Here is a 22651-nt window from a genome sequence, read left to right as displayed (position 1 = left end):
TGAACTCAGGACCTGAGCGTTGTCCCTAAGCTCTTCAGCTCAAGGTGAGTACTCTACTAATTGAGCCACAGCACCACTTCTGGTTTTCTGAGTGGTTTATTGGAGATAAGAGTCCCACGGACTTTCCTACCCAGAATGGCTTTGAACTGCAATTCTCAGATCTCAGCCTCCTGAGTGGCTAGGATTACAGGCATGAGCCACCAGTGCCCAGCCAGATTTCTTAAACATATCACAAAAAGCAGTAAGCATAAAGAAAAAGAATACAAATGTTTATCAAAATATAGCACTGACAGCCAAATGTTAAGCCATAAAAGATATTTGCAACATGAGCATACTTGTGTTTCATATATACATATATATATATATATATCCCAGAATATTAAACAATGCCTACAAATCAATAATAAAAAAGAAAGTGCTCAAGGAAATGAAAATTAAAACTATGACATAACATGGCATACTCATCAGAAAGATTAAAGTTAAAAAAAAAAACCTGAGTGTTAGATCTGAGAGCATGGCTCAATTGGAAAAGTGCCTATCTTGAAAGTAAGAGGCCCTGAGTTCAAACCCCAATGCCACCAAAATTAAAGGTAGCTGCATTTTGATTGAAATGCAGAATATTTGTGATATGATTGTAAAATGGAACAACCTCTTTGAAAGACCATTTTTATGTTACCAATACCAGTCGAGAAGTAAATATTTATATATTTACACCAAATGTTTATATATTTACACTATAGTCAATCACATGTATATATATATGATACATGACATATTACATGCATGCAAATATAATGTGCACATACACATGTGTGTATCTATCTAAGTATGTCTGAGTATTTATTGCATTTTGCAGAATAGTTCCAAACAGACAACAATCCAGTTGTTTATTAGCAATTGAGTGAATACATTATAGTATAGTCATGCAATAGAATTTCTCACAGCAATGAAAATAAACTGCTATAGACAATAACATTCATAAATTTCTCAATGTTGAATGAGTGTCAGATGCAAAAGGGCATGTGCTACATCACTTCGTTTATACAATATAATGATCAGGCAAAATGAATCTATAGTTTCACAAGGCAAGATGGTGTTACCATTGGAATGAGGATTAGGGATAAGAGCTGAGACAGGGCCCAGAGAGGACAGCGTGGTGATGGTATTTCATTCCTTTCTTTGAAAGGTAGTTATAGAAGGGTTTATTATGTAAAAATTAATTTAATTACACTACAATTTGCACACTCTTTCTATGTGTACATCAATAAAATACTTATTTAAAAAGCTTATAAACAAGGTAGAGAGAGAGAGGAATGTTAATGCAGAAATAAAGAAAAATATACTTTGAAAATGCTTATTAGAAGTGGAATTTCTTTCACTGTATTTGGGGAGGGGAAGGGAAAAACAAAATGTTTAAATAGGGTTAGAGGTTGACCCATTGTAACAATGAGATGTACAAGACACTAAGTTGAAAAACAAACTTTACAATTTAGGCAGCAGGGGTGAGGAGAGTGTAGTTGTGGAGGTGGGAGGGAAGGGATGGTAGGGGAAAAACAAAGGAGGAGGCAACAATGCTTGATAATGAATGTACTCATTACCTTGCTAATGTAACTGTAACCCCTCTGTGCAGTATTTTCACAATAAAAAACTTATTTAAAAAAATCAGATCCTTAGATTCCTATCTGAAGTATTACAGAACTTGTTTAACCCTCTGAAAGGCAGCATGGAAGTTCCTCAAAAGACCTAAAATAGAACATGCTTATGACCCAGCAATCCCACTGCTGGGCGTTTACCCAAATGAACACAAACCAGGGCTACACTAAAGCTACTAGCACATCCATGTTCATTACAACATTATTTACCATAGCTAAGATGCTCCTCAGTGGATGAATGGATCAAGAAAATGTGGTGTATATACACAGTGGAATTCCATCAGAAAGAATGACACTGGCCCATTTGTAAGGAAGTGCAAAGACTTGGAAAAAATTATATTAAGCAAAGTAAGTCAAACCCAAAGAAACATAGGTTGCATGGCTTCCTTTATTTGTAATAACTAGAATATGTCTATAAATCTATACGTTAATTCAATGGATAGTGTATATACACTTGGACATGATTAATTAAACAGCACTCAAAGTCTTCTCATGGTGAGAACAAAGGAGGTTATTCTTAGGAGAGGATCACAATGGCTCAATAACTATGTGTATATGACCATATAAAATGATGCTTATCAAAATGAACTCCAAGAAATGTGGAGACATTTTTTATTGTGCTATTTGCAGTTATTTCTCTTTTCTTTCTTTTTTCCCCCCTTTGGTTTATTCCCTTTTGTCACTGTTTTTTATTTCTGTACCCTTTGTCTTGTATGTAAGTTTATCTGACTTGGGGAGGGGAAGGGGAAGGACAGAAACAGTGGGACAAAGGGTGAACCAATTCAAAGGTGATATGTACTAGAAATTCTATTGCAAATGAACTTTACAACTCGGGGAGAAGGGGAATCAGAGGCAGAAAAAGTGGGTCATAACAAGGGAGGGAGTAACACTGTTAGAAAAGAAATGTACTCATTACCTTACTTATGTAACTGTAACCCTTCTGTACATTACCTTTACAATAAAATTTAAATTAAAACAATGAAATAAAGATGGAAAGATTAACAGAAAAAAACTGAAACAAAACAACACAAACATGCAAACTAAAATAAAATATTAGAGAATGTTGGTGCATTTTCTCATCTTAAGTTATCATGAACTGTTTGATTCTTTCCAAGTTTCCCTCCATCTAGATGCTTTCAATATTAGTAGGTCCTGAACTGAACTTCCTTTTTTCTCTTTTTCCTCTATTATTCCCGCTTTTTCATAGGGTTGAGTCTAAACTATAGAACCATAGTCTGGGGCAACCTTTCTTGTCTTGGACACCATTTTCTTTCTGAGTGAGCTGTTGGTGAAGCAGAAGACACTGCTGTGGATATCACACACTTGAGTGGTAAGAAAAAGTCAAATTCTTATTTTGCAAAATATCTATCAAGCATTAATTGACTAGCAAGAGATGACACTGGGGTTGACCTATGATTTCAGTCTTGATTTCAGTCTTTCATCAGAACACATCTATGTCACCTCCATAAACTGAACTTTCAGTTAAATCAATATCCTGCTAATTGGCAGTTATCATCGTGTTTTTCAATCCTTCCTTTACACAATAGTCCTATTATTTTGAGATAGGTCTGTATACATAGTTCATATTCACTAAGGGAGCTCATTAGAGAAGAGAAACTTATTTCACGATCAACAAAGCTGCTAACCAATTTCTACATTGCATTCAAATTGAATCCTCAAAATTAATGATTAAATATTAATTTTGTCCTCAATTTCTGTATCACACTCAAATCAAATGCTTTCCCTAAACATTTGACCAGCAAAAGTTAGTGTGCAAAGGGTGGATTTTTAGTTATCCGTAGGTTTGCATTCAGTTTATCAAAGTATTCTACAAATGAAGAAATTCTCATTTTAAGTGGGGTCTTGTTTTTCTTTTTGAGACTCTTCAGTGTTTCAATAAAAGTGGTAACAGAGGAGAAATAGGGGAGAGAGAGAAAGAGAGAAATAGAGGGAGAGAGAGAGAGAGAGCATGCATGAGAGGAACCTTTTGTACCCTTAAAGAGTCTTTGGAGAAAGTCCTGTCTCGCAGTGACATACTGTTGTTTTAAACAAGTCCTGCTGGAATTATTGCTGCCGTGGTACCTGTGGCAGAGAAGGACTGTCCCTTATGGATGAAATAGTGCTCCCATTATGCACTGTAGATGGAGTTAGAAATGCTGTGAGAAAACAGGGCAGAGGAAGAGAAGGACAGAAAACCATAAACACTACATAGTTTTATAAAGATGCTATAATTGCATAAGTACTTTAAATAAAAAAATCATAGATAGTTCATAATTACTGAGACTTAATACTCTGGAACCACAGAAGAAGAACAAAATGCATCACACCACAGCATCAGTAGACACAGAGTGAAACATATGTGGTCGCCTGCAGGAGGAATTTCTTGGCATGGGAGAAAGCATCCGAGGATGCTGTTTGATCTGTGTTCTAGTGCATGTCTCAGATCCTTCTGCATGGTCTCATTTGCTGCCATGTTGTTACTTCCCACTTGGCTGTTCTTCAGAGGATAATGGTTCCACCAATGGGTAAAACTTTATTTTATTTACTTATTTTTGTTGGTTGTGTACTTGACCTCAGGGCCTGGGCTCTGTTCCTGAGCTCTTTTGCACTCTGTCACGTTGTGCCACAGTACCACTTGTGGCTTTTGAGTGGTTAACTGGAAACAAGAACCTCAAACTTTCCTGTCTGGACTGATTCTCAGATCTCAGCTTCCTGCATAGCTAGTGCTCTATCACTTGAGCCATAGCTCCATTTCTGGCTTTTTGGTAGTTAATTGGAGATAAAAGTCTCATGATATTTACTATCTGGGCTGTTTTCAAACCTTGATCCTTAGATTTCAACCTTCTGAGTAGCTAGGATTACAAGCATGAACCACCAGCACCCAGCATTTGTATCACTTTCACATAGATTCTGCCCCAACTCTCCATACAATAGCATTTATCTAAGCCATGTAAATTTAATTGAGAGCTTGCTTAGGTATGGGGAAGAATCAATAATTCTAAAGATTCTAAAACAGATTCTAAAAAATTCAGAGGAAGTTGGGCATGATGGTTCCTATTTGCAATCCCAGGTGGGGCAGATAAAGGAAGATTGCAGTTTGAGGCCAATTTGGGCTAAAAAATTAGAAAATTCATACATTAGTAAATCACTAAAAAATTAGTAAAACCTCATTTCAAAAACCAAGCTGAGTATGGTGATACATAACTGTGATCCCAGCTACCTTGGAAGCAGAGGCAGAGGATCTGATCTGAGACTGCTCAGACAAAAGCATGAAAATCTATCTGAAAAATCAAACTGAAAGCCAAAAGACCAGGAATCTGGCTCAAGTGGTAGCACACTTGCCTAATAAGGACAAGGCCCAAAGTTCAGCTCCCTCCCTTATAAAACAAAAAATCCAGAGAAAAATAGCAGAGGGGATGCTGGTGCTAAAAGCACCTGAGTGTTCTGTCAGGGTAGCTTAGAGTTACCTGGGCAGGTCCTACACATGTATACCAATGACTGGGCCAGCTGATGAGGAGACTATTCAGCCTATTATGGAAATCAAGAGGTCCCAGACATTGAGAGGATTCTCTGGAAAATCCACTTAAGACCACAAAGAATTGCCTTTGCCATAAAACAGAAAAAGAAAACCAGGAACTAGCCAGAAACAGCAGTAACTGAAACTCATTTGCCTTCATAATGCTAGCCATCTTTCAGTCATAATAACAGATGTGAAAGATCCTTAAGAAATACTTCATGACTTATTTCAGAATACAATGCATACCCAATAAAACTTATGTATACCTCATTTGAAGCATTTTGAGGTTTCTTTTAGGAATGAGTACTTCTGGAATCTACCATTTAACAGATAAGGAGCTAGGAGAAATGTTATTGATCCATGGGGAAAGGCAACAGAAAGAAAGTCCTCTTTAGATGTGGGGGTCGAGAGGAGACAGTGCTCCCAAGGGACATTTCCTTCAATTAGTAGCTTCATCTAGCTTGTGATTTAGCTTAACAGCCCAACAGGACAAACACAACTGGATAGAGTTGACATATTAAAAAATTCCTTGATCATTTGTTTATTTCTGAATTTTCTCATTGAATAAAGAAGAAATGATATAAATGAAGTTGCATCCATGGGAACACAGAAAGAATGGTTGCAAAGATGGCTTTGGTGTGGCACCCTAAACCCTCTGCATGAGTGGCAGATTCTTCAGTAAGTAGCTGCTACTGCTCCTCCTCCTCCTCCTCCTTCTTCCTCCTCCTCCTCCTTCTTCCTCCTCCTCCTCCTTCTTCCTCTTCTTCTTTTTCTTCCTCTTCCTCCTCCTCCTCCTCTTCCTCCTCCTCCTCCTCCTCCTCCTCCTCCTCCTCCTCCTCCTCCTCCTCCTCCTCCTCCTCCTCCTCCTCTTCTTCTTCTTCTTCTTCTTCTTCTTCTTCTTCTTCTTCTTCTTCTTCTTCTTCTTCTTCTTCTTCTTCTTCTTCTTCTTCTTCTTCCTCCTCCTCCTCTTCCTCCTCCTCCTCTTCCTCCTCCTCCTCCTCCTCTGCTCCTCCTCCTCCTCCTCCGCTGCTCCTCCTCCTTCTTCTCCCTCTTCTTTTTTTCTAATGGAATGCTTGGCTATAACACTATCTGTAGTAATGTTATTAAACATCTGAACTATGTTGATCTTGATGTATTGATCATATTCTCTTTCATGATTTGACTCCCTATGTAGTTTCTGCATAGTGGAAGATGTTTGTGTAGCCTATTGACAGTGAGGTTTTCCTTGACAGTTAACCCTTTCCTTATAAATTAGATTGAAGAACTCTGCTTTAGAAGTGAATAGATCTAAGCTTTGATAGCCTAAGTCTCCAGAATAAGACAAGGTAGGATTTGGGTGTGTAGACAGCACACCAAGTGAGTGGACCTAAGGCAGATCTCATTTTGAGGATGGTCTTCCACAGTGACTGCTTCAATAAACAGGAGACACTTTGATCTGAGCCCCTCCAGTGAGTACATGTCCCACCCAGAGTCAAAACCAATATGAGACTGAAACACTAGTAAGGAGTTTTAATTCTAATCGAGTTGAAATTTGAGTTTATTATTCTCACTGCAGTGGGGATAATCCCCATCTCTGGGAACTGTGGGCAGCTTGGGAAGAACAGGTAGGAAAGAATTTTGACTTGGATGGATGATTTGTAGAGGGACCAGTCTAAAAAGGTGGGGTTTAATCTAGACTGGACTTTGTGGGAGAATAGGAGTAATGCAGGGATTGAGTATCTCAGTTTAATATTAGCCACAGAAATGGCAGATTAGAATCCGGATAGGCCCCAATGATAAAGAAGCAGCCATTGTTGGTATTAACTCAAAGAGGCATATATGTGGTGTTTTGTGATAGTGCAATGACTTCAATTTTTCCCCCTGTGTTTAGACACAGTTGCAAAGTGGCCTTGTTTTGTTGAAATGACCTTATCTGATGATGGTGCTCTGTGAAATTATTTATGTCCCACAGAAGCACATCTATGGCTTATCTCTGAGCATCAGGGCAGCCTCAAACAACAAAGGGGTCTGGCTATGTAAAGCCAATTCCTGGCTGTCAGAGTCTGAATTTTTTTCCTCAATTCATTTCATAAATACAGAACAGTCAACAGTAGCTATAAAAAGTTCAGGGGAAACAAAGGAGTAGGCAACAATGCTTGATAAGAAATGTACTCGTTATCTTGCCCATGTGATTGTAACCCCTCTGTACGGTATTTTCACAATTAAAAAAATTAATTTTAAAAAAAGTTCAAGGGAGGAGCTGGGAAGGTGGCTCAGTGGTAGAGCACTTGCCTTGAATGCATAAGGCCCTGGGTTCGATTCCTCAGCACCACATAATCAGAAAAAAAAAAGTCAGAAGTGGCACTGTGGCTCAAGTGGTAGAGTGCTAGCCTTGAGCTGAAGAGCTGAGGGACAGTACCCAGGCCCAGAGTTCAGACTCCACAACCAGACCCCCCCCCAAAAAAAAAAGTTCAGGGGAAATAAAATGCAATATATGCTATTTCAGTGTGTGCATGTTTGAATGAATCTACTAGAAAAGATATTTTAGAAATAATATGGAAAATTTGAGTATATAGACAAGATATTGGGTGATATTAAAACACTATAAAATATATTCTGTAATTTATTTACAATTTTGATCTCCCCCTAAAGATGAAGCAAATATGCTCAAATTCACATCAACAGTTTTAAATGTTATAAATATTTATTTATCAATAAAGGCTTTAAAGAAATATAGGCTCAGTGTGCTATTTTTTGACTCAGCAAAACAACAAACAATAATGTCTCCACTCAGGAGTCCTGAGAGACACAGAGAGCCCAGGGACTCCACTCAGGGAGACCAGGGATCAGAGGTCAGTCAGGGGGACAGAGGGTAGAAGAAGGAAGGGTGACCTTCCATGTCCAATGAGCATCTGGCCATGTTTCAAGAAAATCTATTATAAAATGATATTCTATACGTGTGTACTTGTGGTCTGTCATCTCTTTTACACATGAAATGATTATTTTATATTTCATTGGTTATTTTCGAAATTATAAAACTGTCTTGACATTATCTGTTTTGCTGATTGTGATGATGTTTTAATTAGGGTGTTTGTGAATGCTTCCAAAGAAGGCTTTTTTTAAAAAAAACTTTGTTACATTCCAAGCAATAGTAACACTAGATTCCCATTCATTTTTTTTTTTCTTTTTGGTGTTGGTCATGGGGCTTGAACGTAGGGCCTAGGCACTGTCCCTGAGTTTTTCTTTTTTCCCCTCTCAAGGATAGATCTCTATCACTAGAGCCATGGCTCCATTTCTGGCTTTTTGGTGACTAATTAGAGGTATGAGTCTCATGGATTTTTCTGCTTGAGCTAGCTTTGAACCAAGATCCTTAGACCTCAACATTCTAGGATTATAGCATGAACAACGGTACACAGCTTTGTCTCTAATTCTTAGTCTTCCCAAATGATTAAATTGAATGCAGTGATTTAGAATGTGTTAAAAATGGTTACATTCATGTTCTACAGTTGGATATTGTGATCTATCTTTTCCCAGGTGAGACAAATTCAAAATAGTGGCTTTTGCTGGCTGATTTGCCAGAGCTGTGTTTGATACTAGCAGCTTGTATTCAAGAGGCTAGGTCTGACAAAGTTTGGGGGGAGATCTAGGGTGTGGGGGGAGGTAGGGATGGTGGAGAGTGAAGAAGGACAGGCAGTTGCAATTGAGGATGGAGCCAGAGATCATTGTTGAATTTAGGGTCAGAAAAATCTGTTGTCTAGATGAAGAATTAAATAGAGCAAAGACAATTGTTGCTCCAACTCCAGGTTTTACTCATAAAACAACGTGGGGTAGGTCTGCAGTTACCGAGTGAAGGAAACGTTGTGTCTAATTGATCCTTTTGAATATTTCCCTGTAATGATGGAATTAAACATGATCTGTGCAGTGCTCCTGCTGAAATGCTTCAAGCGTGCAGTGCGCAGGGGTGGGAGGTGAGGCCTGATCCTGTGTGCCCTCCCAGTAAGGTGACACTGAGATCTGTCATAACACTCTGAATTCCATCCTGGAGGGCAGCATTCCATCTGTCTGTCACCATCCCCATTAGGAGCCACATGGATTTCAGCCATTTATAAAAATGGTTTCACCTAAGTCCTTTGGATGTGCTTCTGTGAGCCTTCCTGACAAGCCTCAGATTAAAGTTCACCTAGTCAACACTACCACTGAGTAACCTAGTAATCAATCCTATGCAAGCATACTTCCTGACTCCTGCTGATCCCCATTCATTTGCTAGAATGCCATACAATAACCTAGAATCTCACAGTGGCCTTGCCCACTCTGCAGTAGCTTGTGTCATATTTTTTTTTATCACTGTCTGTCAGAGACCCAGGGTTCAAACTATTGGAGGTCCAGATGACATCTGGCTCTGTAGCTCTCCCACAATACTGGCTGCAATGCTTATCAGTGCATTATTCATCAAAACTGATGATGCAAGGTACAACATGCTGTCTGCAGCTCAGTGTATGAGCAGGAAGGAGTTGGCAGAAACGCCTAGTGTTCTGTGAGCAGCATGTAATCAAGAGTCTGGGTGCTTGTTCACTTCGTGTTGATGACTATTCCCTCTGGTACATTTCTGTATATTTTTGGGTTCATGGTACGACCAGCTGTGCAATTTTCCTTCCTCTGTTTCTCCTACCAGTTCTGATAGACGGAACAGAAGGGACAACCTTTTAGTGTGGCGAGTGTCACATCAAATAATCTAATGACCAAAAGCAGGGCAGTAGCAGACATGGACAAAGAGACAGTACTAATAATTTCCAAGTGTATTCAGTAATAAAACCAAATGAGCTGCACTGATATTCAGACTTTCTGCTACTTGACTCAAATTAAACAATACCACTCCTCCCCTTTGCTCCTTCTGAAACAACAAACAAATCATTGGATTGCCTCCTCCCATTTTTTTTCCACTAAATGTTATGTATAGATCTGCTACCTCTTGTAAGTCCTGTTCCCTCTTCTAGAGGGAATGCACTTTGCTCTGAGTTGCAGATTCTGAAATGTGTCACCCCACCCCTTATGACAACGGAAGTCATAAGAATGACAATGGTATGATTTTTGTTCTGGAACAGAGTATTTCAGAATCAAGACTGAAATCCATCTCAGATAAAAAATAATTTCCAATTGCAAGCTGAGAAGTTAGATATCTTCTAAGTAGATATTGTCTGTTATAATAGTAGAAGAGAAGTTTCCTTTTTTAAGACAAGAAAAAATAAATATCCTAATATAATAAAAGCTAGTTGTAAATATCTAAATTAGTCTAAAATCTTAACAAACTGCTTAGCAATGATCTTGGAAAACCTTTAAGATTTAATGTCTTCTGTGATTTGGGGATTGTAAGAGTCTATTTTGGGTTCTACCTATCAGACATCAGTGGAGTCTATTGTTGGTGGCTGAGGGGCCAGCTTATGCCTTGGTCTCATGTCTATGGCTTAATAGCTGTGTTTATCATCTTTGTCAGGCTTGGTGATTGCTACAGGTCAAAGCCACGGTCAACACAAGACATTGTGTGTTTTTTGTGTCTCCACATTTCTTTGGTGTTAGAGGATTATTTGTTTTTAGGATGACTAAATCTGGCTGGCTTAATTTGCTGTTGGTAGGGCTATTATTGTGTCACAATGAAGATCTCAAGAAGGAATTTGAAAAATTCCAGAACTTACTTAGAATATTCAACCATTCTATATGGATGGGGAATCCACCTGCTAGTAAAAGAATCTCTCTGGTCCTGTGGCTCCACTCAGGAGTAGTGCACAGGCAATATGCCATGACATGGAACAGCTGCAGGTAGGATGGGAATACAATCGGCAGTCATCAGACTAAGTACTGGGGTTGCAAGATTCAATTCTGAATAGTGTTGTGGGAAACTCATTAGCTATTAATTCAGACTTTTGACATTCAAATCCTGGATCTGCTATTTCCTAGCTCTGATGTCAGCATCAAGTTAATTGACCTGTCTGTTGTTCAGTTGTATGACCAATGTAGATATCACACTACTGAGATCATAGTATAGGGAAAAGAATGTTAAATAAATCACTAGAAAGCACTGCTATTTCATAAGCAATCAATGAATGTTACAGTTCTTATCATGACTTGCCAAATAACCCTATCACAGCTTTATACTTGCATATCTAACATTAGGCATTATTCTTTGCATTGTGGAACTGAAAGCATGAAACTATGAGTTTAACTTTAAGAAACTTAGAATTGATGGAGTGTAATTAGGCATGTGTATGGCTAAGGAAGTGAAAGGTATGGGAATACCAGAATCAAGGTATTGTGGCCAAACTGTATAAACTGTAATGGCTCAGAGAAGACTTGAGATGAGAAAGAGGTTGGGTAGAGAAAATCAAGAGATCATTTGAGCTAGTCCTGCAGGTATAAGTCAGAATTTCAGAAGGAATAAGGAGTTTGAGGGGTTCTTCCTATAGAGCATATAATATGTCAATAGGTAGGAAGTTGTGAGAATTGTTAGGAGACTGATGAATCTTCCAAAGTATTTATAAACATTTATTTTATTTCGATGGGAGTCTGCATAACACACAACAAATGAGCATGATCTTTGTAGTCAGTGTGACCTATGATTGGACCTTGGTTCTGTCTCTGTTGTCAAGTTGTATGACATAAAGCCTCTCATTATATGTATTGTGATATTGCCTTTGTCTCCTAGGTTGTTTTAGTCATTTATGATAACATATGCAAAAGAACTGATTTATAATAGCTACCAGTAACTACTTTTTTGTGATATGTTTCTTTCTTGTTGAACATTGTTACCCCTGCCCTTGTTGCAAAGACTCTTGAGTTGAGGTTTAACTTTCTCAAAGAGCAGAGAACTAGAGGCAGTGGCCTCAGTGTGATCAGAGCAATGGCCAGGGACAAATCAGGTAGAGCATATAGTCCACATCATCCTGAATAAGGAAAAAAGCCTTTGGAGAGTTTTGATGAAGGGAGTCAGATGATATGGTATATAAATAAACAAGACCAAGACCACCCTGGTGGTTTAATGGAAAATAGACTAAAGAAGCAAAGGCATCAACAGAGAAACCAGTTGAGATTGGTAGAATTTGGAGAGAGAAGACATTGACTTGGACTAGAGTTCTCGGGGTGCAAGTGGTAGATAGAACTGCTCTAAGGAGAGGTGTACAGTGGGTATAAAGGTGGGCCAAGTGTGAGGCCAAGGTTTTTGACCAATAACAGCCAGACACTGGGCTATTCACCAAGTAAGGAAGGACTCAAAAAGGAGGGGAAATTGGATCAAATTTGGATATGTTGAGTTCAAGGTGTCTTTTTGATGAATCATCCATCAAATGGAAATATGGAACAAATAGTTGAATTCATGATTTTGGAATGCAGGGAAGAAGTTAGAACTCGTCTAAATTTAGAAATGTATTATCCTTCACTGTTGGATGAAAACATTGCATATGTAGGTCAACACTAAAAATAACAGATTTTTTTTTTGTTTTTGATCAAGAGGAATCTATTTTGTTCTGAGTTGGTTTGCCTTTAAATTCCAAGAAAAGTGTAATACTAAGAAGTCAGATAGCCAGGCATCAGTGACTCTCCCCTGTAAGCCTAGTTACTCAGAAGGCTAAGAACTGAGGATTGCAGTTTGAAGCCAACCCAGGCAGAAAAGTCCCTGAGAGAGTCTGATCTCCAATTAACCATTCAAAAACCACTAGCAGTGATAAAAATAAAAAGCTTAGGGACAGCAAGTAAGCCTTGAGCTCAAGCCCCAGGACCACCACCAACAACAACAAAAAGAAGATATTTGGGGACTGATTCCTACATGTATTGGCCAGTGTGATTCTCCAGTGAGGGCCCTAGAAGGCCAGTAACAATGAATATGATATACAGTGACCCAGACCAGGGAAGAAGAACGCAAAAATCAAAGTTATCCCAGAACACACCCAGAATAAACAAGCAAAACTCATTTTCCTTTATTTTGTGTTTTATATCACTGAGCAATTTGATTAAAACAAATCAGCAGGACAAAAAATGAAGTTGCTTTTCTGTGGGGAGACAAAATCAATGAGAAGAATCAAGGTTGAGTGAATGTCCTATGGATACTCAGGGGAGAGGATTCATTTTCTGGAATAAGAAAGGAATTTTTTAGATTTAGTTATTTTCTAAAACACAACTGCCGGTAATGTGGAGGCATAGTTAAGCATTGATAGTTCAGTACTTTAAGAATGTTTTCAAAGTGTTTATGGTAGGTTATGATAAGGTGGAAATTTTGCAATAAAGGATGTCTTTGTGAATCCAATTGGGCAAAGTCATTCGGCAAGTCTGTACCCAAACCAAATTTGGCAAAGATGAGTATGATGATCTTATTGGCTGGGATAAATGTCAGCCCATGTGGCCACACTGGAAGGGAATTGATGGCTGCAAGTGATTGCCCTGGTGATGTACACTCAACAGTCCCTTCAGGCTTCAACTTCCTGTGCTACAAGGAGAATGTGGACAGCATCCCGTGCTATGATGGCTGTGGTCTCTGCCTGAGCTTTTGAGCAGATGCCAAACACTAGTCAGCCTCTTTAGAAGTGGTACAAAGACTTGCAATTTTGTCACAGTGGGAGACTACTACTTCTCCTATCTGGGCATTCTTTGTGCTGTAACTCCTTGCTCAGCTGGCCAATGCTTCTGTAAGTGCTTAGTTTATGGCATCTTCTTCTACTCTTTCTTCGATTATACCTTACAGGTGTCAAGTCTACATCATGAGTGGAGGCCTTCCCTTATGTACTCATTCCATTTCTCTTGATCTTCCACAGGTAGTCTTTCCAGTTAATGCCTTACACTTCTAGCTTTGTCTTCTCATTGCTTCTTGTAAGTCTCAATAGACACTGTCTTAAACTTACATTGTTATGTTAAGAAAACCCCACAGAAGGCAAGGAAAGACAACACTGACGCCTGCTTTTTGTCACGTTTCATTTATTCTCATTTTTCCAATCATATCATATATAATTTTTTTTGCCTCTCAGAGAAGTATGACGTGGAAAATTCCTTGCCCTAATGTTCAGGTTATTTGTCTATGGCTAGATCCCCTGGACTCTCTCTGAGAACAATGTTTGAAAGAACATTAACCTTTTTGGGAAAAATTGACCTAGAAATAGATCATTTGAAACACAATCTTTTTTTTCTGATAACAGCAACAAAAACCTAAATTGCTTAGGTTTCTAACTGTATATTTTCTCCTCTAATATAATGAGGAAGGAAAGACTGATGACAAAAATAGTGGGGCAAACTTGGGATGTATTCACCTCAGCCAAACACTTCCTCCAGCGTGTGTACTCCAGCTGTATTACTGCATATGAATCCATAACATGTGCAACCCTTTTTTGCCCATTTGTAACTTCCATATGAGAAAGACTTACTGTCCTTCTTTGTATAACCTGAACAGAACCCTGATTTATTCACGATCATGAGTCTGGGACACTGACATATACCCATCATGAAGAATACTGTAAGGTAGAAGGAGAGATCCTGATTTTTGTTTTTGTTTTTGTTTTTTAATGGTAAAGGTAATGTACAGAGGCATTACATTACCTAAGTCAGGTAATGAGTATGTTTTCTTTTGAAAAGTGTTACCTCTCCCTCATTTTTTCCCAGTTCTTCTTTCCCTTCTAACCCCCCCCCATGCCCCAAATTGTATCGTTCATTTCTAAAATAGTATCCAGTGAGTATCACTGTAGAATTAGTTCACCCTTTGTCTTACTATTTCAGTGTTTCCTCTTCTACTCCCCAAATCAGATAAACTTATATACAAGACAAAGGGTAAAGAAATCAAAAACAGTGATTAAAGGGAATAAACTTAAAAAAAAAGTACTACCAACTGTACAATAAAAAAAAACCCTCTAGTTCCCATTTCTTGGAGTTCATTTCGATAAGCATCATTTTATATGATCATATACATGTAGCTATTGAGCCCTTGTGATCCTTTCCTAAGAATATCTTCCTTTGGTCTCACTGTGTGAATGTTTAGAGTGCTGTTTAATTAATAATGTCCAAGTATAATTTTTTGTCTTTTACTACCCATTGGGTTTACTTGTAGATTTATAGGCACATTCTAATTATTACAAATGAGAGAAACCATGCAGCCTATATTTCCTTGGGTCTGGCATAGTTTGCTTAATATACTTTTCCCCAAGTCTTTGCATTTTCTTATGAATGGGTCAATATCATTTTTTTCTGATAGAAGCATAAATTATATATATATACACAAATGCAATGGAATATATATATATATGTTTATATATCACCTTTTCTTAATCCATTTGTCCACTGAGTGGCATCTGGGTTGATTCTATATCTTAACTATGATAAACACTGCTGCATTGATCATGGTTGTGCTCGTGGCTTAGTGCAGCCTAGTTTGTGATCCAGGAGTTTGCTCAGTCATAGGGAAGCTCAATGTTTAGTTTTTTAAGGAACTTCCATACTCCTTTCTAGAGAGGTTGAACAAGTTTACATTCCCACCATCAGTGTATTAGTGTTCCCTTTTGTCTACATCTCTGCCTGTATCTGTTACTGTTAGTTTTCTTGATAATGACCATTCTATCTGGGATGAGATGGAATCTCAATATTGTTTTGATTTGCATTTCTTTTATGGCCAGAGATGTATCTATTGGCCATTCTTACTTCTTCGGAGAAGTCAGAGATCCTGGTTTCTACTGTGGTGTACCCATAGTCCTGTATGTAACTGTATAACACATGCATGCTTTCTGTACATGTGTGAATGTGAAGCTTGTTGCTCATTATGGTCCCTTTCAGCTCTGATTGTTCATAAAATGGAGTAAAATTTATCTCTATGTTCATCCTCCTGTAGTACTTTCCCTTCTCTTAAAATCAAAACACAATAAAGCACTGAACGTAGTTCTTTTTTTTGTTCCCCCCCCAAATAGATTTTGCTTGATTTCTATCTTGTCCTCTGATCTGTGGGATGATCTCAACTAATTTCAGAGGAACTGAGAAGACCAATTTCCAAATCAGTGGGAGCAATTAATTCCAGTGGTTGGAGTTAATTATGATGAGGTAATTTATAAAGTATACAGTAGGAAAAAAAAAGTAGCAATTGATGAGATTTCATTTGCAGTTAGACTTTTTTTTCCCAAAAGCATTCTTCTGGTTATGCATTTCAAAGTTAAACATATGTGTGCTTCAGTGGTGGGAAAATAGTTTATGAGGGTATCATTAGGTATGGGGATGAGTTATGTGCATTTTGTTCTGTGTACAGCTTTATAGAGAGGATACATGCCTAATTGGTGTGTAACATGGGAAAATTAATGACTATAGCAGAGACCTTAATTCTAAGATGTTTCTTAATGTATAAATTATATGTTTGAGTAGAAAAATATCCAGTAGTAAAATAAGGTGATATTAAAAAATAACTTTAATATCAATACAAAAATTAACAGGACAATATTGAGTATAAAAACAACAATTTGGGAAGCACTCCCAATTCTGTATTATAAAATAAAGGATTTGCAATAATGCAATAACAGACTATATTTCTGTTTTATGAGTCCGATAATAAAGCACTTAGGTTCCACTTTCATGGTTTATGCTCTTAGCAGCACCCCCTGAAATAATTAGATGGCCTTGTTTTAGATAATTACTTATATTTTCTTATTGCATAGCAAAAATCCCTCTGGTTAAAAATCCTTCAGATCTTGAAGCTAAGAGCTGCGTTGCTGGAATGGAAATTAAGTTCATTCACAATAGAAAAGCCAAGATTTTTGTAAGCTGAGTAATAATGATAGTACCATTTCTTTACATTTTGGTGTTCTTTTTTAATAGCTCACAAATTGATTTTACTTTAGTGCTGTCTCTTAATTTTGCCACATTAGTGAGACAGGTAACATGATCTCCACTTTATCCATGAGGATGTCATTCTGAAAATTGTGGTCATGTTCAATGGTGAACAGAGATTCAAACACTTAACAGCTTGTTATAAAATTCCATTCAATTTTCAACTTTTGAAGTCACAAGAGAAATATTCATTAAGAAGTGTAAATATAGGGTGTTTCACAATATTGGATTAAAAAGCTGATTATTAAGGTCGACTCAGTACCTCAGTTTCTACTTTGAAGCTGGATGTCTGCTGTTAATTGGTTTGGGATTCTTAGCCAAATAGCTCAACCCTTCTTAAAGGAAAGGGTTAAAGTTCTTTTTTCCCTCTTTTTTGGGTGCAAAGCATTTAATTACAATTTTGTTAAATTAAAATTAATGTATTGCGATTGATTGAATGTGTCAGTGTTATTCTTGCCACCATGTTGTAATGGTTCTAGGATGCAATCAACGGCTCAGGAGTTTCTTTCAGAAGTGAAAATAAACTTGCAGGAGAGATTCTTCTTTTTTTTTGACAACAAACTATAAACAAATGTTTATCTCTAAGATGTGATATATCTTAGCACAGTTTACTCTGATGAAGTAAGACAAAAAATTTTAAAAAGAAGAAATACCTTAAAATGAGATTAGTTAATAGTGTCATAGTTATTTCATTTTTTTTTACTGGTATAGGATCTAGATATAAAGATATTTTAATTTATTGTTCATAGGAAAACATTCTCACCAGTCTTACGGCATTCATACAAATATTTTTGCATTTATAGCCCCCAAGTATCAACATAATTGATGTTAAAAATACTGTTTTAAAATAAATTACACATTTTGTTACAAAAATAAGCATTTGATTTTTGCTTCTGAAATATTGTGACATTTCAGATAATTAGTTGTCAACTAAATGTTGCTAGTACAACAAACTCTTTGCTAACTTTGTCCTCAGAAAATAAAATCTTGTCTTAGTGATAGCTGTTATTTACTACACACCAGGTATTTATTAATATCATTTACTTTCACCTTCTAAATAATTATTCAACTTGGAAACTGTTTTTTACTCATAAAGAAAATGAGATTGGTGATATTAACCTGCTTCTCAAGGTAAATTGGTTTCATGAATCCTGAACTCTCCTGACTAGTTTCCCTATTATTATGATTCTATGCCTGTACTCAGAAACAGGGATACTACTTGTGGAGGTTTCTCTGTAGTGATTTTCCTGGAGCACTGGAGAATTCTAGGTGTGTTCATGAGTAGTTCTCAGAAATACCAGTCTTCCTTCTTGCAGAATTCTCTCACGGTTAGAGAGAAGGGTCAATTTTCCAAACTGACGTGCTTTCGTGTTTATTAATGCATCCTATATTTCCGTTCTTTTGCAGACTTCTCTCATCTTCTTAAACCCACCCTCTCAAGTGCATAACCAATTTTTCATGGGAGTAGTCATGACCTGGGACACTTGCCTATTTTATATATAGAACTATAAAGATAACGATACCCTCTAGCAAATGAGGAAACCTGTGAGCTGTAAATGCCTGTGTCTCCAACTAATTCACAGAATTCCCTCCAAGGGAGGGACTTATTTTGCATTTGAACTCCAAAACACCTTTCAAGATTGTTAAACTTAACACCAGCCTGAAAATCCCAGTCATGCTGGAGATCAATTAACAGCTCTTAGTACTCCACCAGTTCCCCTTTAAGATGTTTGCCTTTTAGAGTAATTTAGCCATTATCACACTTACATTAAAATAAAAACACATTACTATTTTGCACGATGGGAAGTTTATTTATAATTCTCACGCCCTTTATGAGTTTATTTATCTCCCTTCTCCCCTGATTAAATAGTCAGATTATTATTGGTATCAACTTCAAATCTGTGTCTATTCCTACGCACCCTTGTATTCTTTCATTCCTCTTAGTACATGGGTCCATCTTTTAAGCAAACTTTCTTATATTGCATCAAAATTTATAATATGACTATTTGATTACTTAATTATTTGCAATTAACTTTAATAATTTAAAATAATAATCTTTTGTGATAATAATTGATATTCATTGTAGACTATTCATACAATTAGATAAAGGATAAACAGAAAAGAAAAACTGTAAACACTATCATCAAACATAAACAATCTGTTCTGGTCTATGCAGGTGGTTTATTTTTGTGTATATTCTTATTTGCAAATAGAATAGGAATGAATTGTGCTGTGTAAACTGTTTTGTGACCTAAGACCACACTATAACGTAAATGTCTCTATCTTCCTAGTCTTTCAACATCATTAGCAGTCATTTGGTAATTTATACACACACACACACACACACACACACACACACACACACACACACACACACACACACACACACACATAGTATTCAACCATTTATCTCATTTGGCAGTTATTTCCATGTTTCAGTCATTTTAAACAAGCCTTGGATAAATAAGCTTGGTAAATCTTTAGCATATCTATAGTCATCTTTTCAGTATAGATTTGTAGAAGAGGAATTATTGAGTCAGAGCTTAGACTGAATTTTGAGATTACCCAAATGTTTTTCCAAAATTTCGTTTGGTATAATTGTATAAATTTATTTAACCAATTGTGTTCAGTACTTCATATTACTATTTCTTTACCAATTAACTGCTGAACAACAACTTGTTGATTCAACTAGTAATTACTTGTTGTTTTTTTGTTTTTGTTTTTGTTTTGTTTTGTTTTTTGGGGTTTTTTTTTTTGCCAGTACTAGGGCCTAAATTCAGGACCTTAGGCTTGTTCTGTTCATGGATGGAGTTTTACCACCTGTGCCATTACTCCAGCCTGGCTTTTTGCTAATTAATTGGAAATGGACCTCTCTAAGCTTTTTCTGTTTAGGCTGACTGGCTGGCTTCAAATTGCAGTTTTCTGGTTCTCAGCTTCCTGAGTAGGTAGAAGTCAATCAGCATATATTTAAATACAATTAAAAATACTTTCCAGATCTGTCTTTTTGTGTGCAGGTGTATTTGTTTATTCATATCTTTTCACAATTATGTTATTTATATTCTTTATATTTGTTATATGGTATTTTAAATTTTTTCTTACTGTAAAGATACTGTACAGAGGGGTTACAATTACATGAGTAAGGTAATGAGGGCATTTCGTATCCAGCATTGTTACCCCCTCTTTTGTTTTTTACCTACCATCACTTCCCTTCCCACCTCCCCCAGCCCTGAAGTTGTAAACTTTGTTTTCAACATAGTGTCTTGTACATCTCATTGTTACAATGGGTCAATCTGTATCCTTATTTCAGCATTTTGTTATTTCCCTTCCCCTCCCCAAATTAGAGAATTGTATATGCAAGATGCAGGGCACCAAAATCAAATACAGTGACAACAGGGGTTATATCATGGGAGAAGAACATACAAAAGAAACAAAAAAATCACATAGTACATTAAAAACAAGAGCGATAAAGAACAAAATCCTCTTGTGTCCCTATCTTGGGGTTCATTTCACTTAGCATCATCTTAAATGGCCATACTTACTTAGTTTTTGACCTTATCTGCTTGTCTGGTAAGATTATCCTAGATGTATACTAGTTATTGCAAATAAGGGAAACCATGGGACCTACATTTCTTTGAGTCTGGCTTACTTCACTTAATATAATTTTATCCAAGTCTTTCCATTTTATAACAAATGGAGCAGTGTCATTCTTTCTGATGGAGGTATAGAATTCATACACACACACACACACACACACACACACACACACACACACACACACACACACATACACACATATCACATTTTCTTGATCCATTTATCTACTGAAGGGCATCTGGGTTGGTTCCATATCTTAGCTATGGTAAATAATGCTGCAATAAACATAGTTGTGCTGGTAGCTTTAGTTTAGCCTTGTTTGTGATCATTTGGGTAAATGCCCAGAAGTGGGATTGCTGGGTCATAAGGGAGCTCTATATGGAGTCTTTTGAGGAACCTCCATACTGCTTTCCAAAGTGGTTGAACAAGTTTACACTTCCACCATTAATGTAGTAGGGTTCCCTTCTGGCCTCATCTGTTGTTATTAGATTTCTTGATTATAGACATTCTAATTGGGGTGAGGTGAGGTGGAATCTCAATGTTGTTTTGATTTGCATTTCTTTTATGGCTAGAGAAGGTGAACATTTCTTCATGTGTCTATTGGCCATTCTTCTAGTTATTTTCAGCAATAAGAGATCTCCCATCTAAGAAAAGCCCAAGACCAGATGGATTTACTGCAGAATTCTACAAGGCCTTCAAAGCAGAACTCACACCAATACTCCTTCAACTCTTCAATGGCCTCATTCTATGAGGCCATCATAACCTTCATTCCAAAACCAGGTAGGGACTCATCAAAGAAAGAGAACTATAAACCCAATTATTTGATGAACATCGATGCAAAACAATATTGGCCAATCGACTTCAACAATTCATCAAAAAATTATGCATTATGATCAAACAGGATTCATTTCAGGGATGCAAAGCTGGTTCAATATATGCAAATCAATTAATATAATTCATCACATCAACAAGAGCAAGGATAAGAACCACATGATTATCTCAATAGATGCAGAAAAAAAACATTTGCCAAGATGCAACACCCCTTTATGATGAAGGTTCTGTAAAAATTAGGAATCCATGGAACATTCCTCAATACAATAAAGGCTGTATATGACAAACCTGCAGCCAGCATTATACTTAATGGCGAAAAACTAAAGCCATTTCCTCTAAACTCAGGAACGAGACAAGGATGTCCACTTTCTCCAATTCTCTTCAATTTAGTATTAGAATGCCTAGCTACAGCAATAAGACAAGATACAGACATAAAGGGTATCCAAATAGGGAAAGATGAAGTAAAACTCTCCATCTTTGCAGATAACATGATCTTATATTTAAAGATGCCAAAGAATGATGATGGTGATGATAGAAAATGATTATTGGGTATCTACTGAACACCAAATACCATTGAATAAATTTTATGATTATTTATGATTATTTTATATCACTTATTATTTTGATTTATAATTAGAGATTTTAGTTTACAGATGAAGAAATTAGAACACAAATAAGATTAGAGCAGCATCTTAAAAAAGATGGAGTGACTCAGAATTTGTATTAAAAAATATCAAGACATTTAATGGATATAAAATTGAAAACAGTGGTATTCTGCTATTAATAAAGAAAAATTTGAGAACTATAATTCAAGTAAATCATGAATATGTAAATAATATTTTGTTGGCTAGAATTTATCTACTTTATTACATTATAGGGTTGTTGTAGATGTGATAATGTTTAAGAAATCTTGGCTATGAGTTTTGATTATTAGGATTGCATCTAATTTAAATTTGGTATTTTTTTTATTAAGTGTCAGACTGAGCAAAAGCGTAAGAAATAGCCATGATTTTTCACTATAATGAAAATACTTCATTGTGTTTTTTAAACTTCTGCGCCATAAGTTTTATGAATATAGTTCTATCTGGAGGCTTTCATTTCCTGTCTATACAATTGTCATAAGGTTTACTCATAAGAACGATGGCAATATTTCCTAATCACATATCATAAAGTATCATTTATAAAGGATGTTTTGGGAAACTGGAGCAGATGATAGTGTTTACTTGCCTTGCAGAAATGCTCTATA

General features: G+C 36.7%; 1 long non-coding RNA gene across 1 annotated transcript; it reads left to right on the top strand.

Moving 5' to 3' along the window:
* Positions 1 to 10872: 10872 nt before the first annotated feature.
* LOC138831583 (uncharacterized) lies at positions 10873 to 21925 on the top strand. Its single transcript, XR_011373384.1, has 3 exons — positions 10873 to 10962; positions 16074 to 16203; positions 21191 to 21925. It is a non-coding gene; the product is annotated as an uncharacterized lncRNA (long non-coding RNA).
* Positions 21926 to 22651: the final 726 nt, after the last annotated feature.

This window comes from Dipodomys merriami, unplaced genomic scaffold (assembly GCF_024711535.1).
Source record: "Dipodomys merriami isolate MVZ:Mamm:240054 unplaced genomic scaffold, mDipMer1.0.p SCAF_2, whole genome shotgun sequence".
NCBI lineage: Eukaryota > Metazoa > Chordata > Mammalia > Rodentia > Heteromyidae > Dipodomys > Dipodomys merriami.
This window is presented reverse-complemented; position numbering and strand designations above follow the sequence as displayed.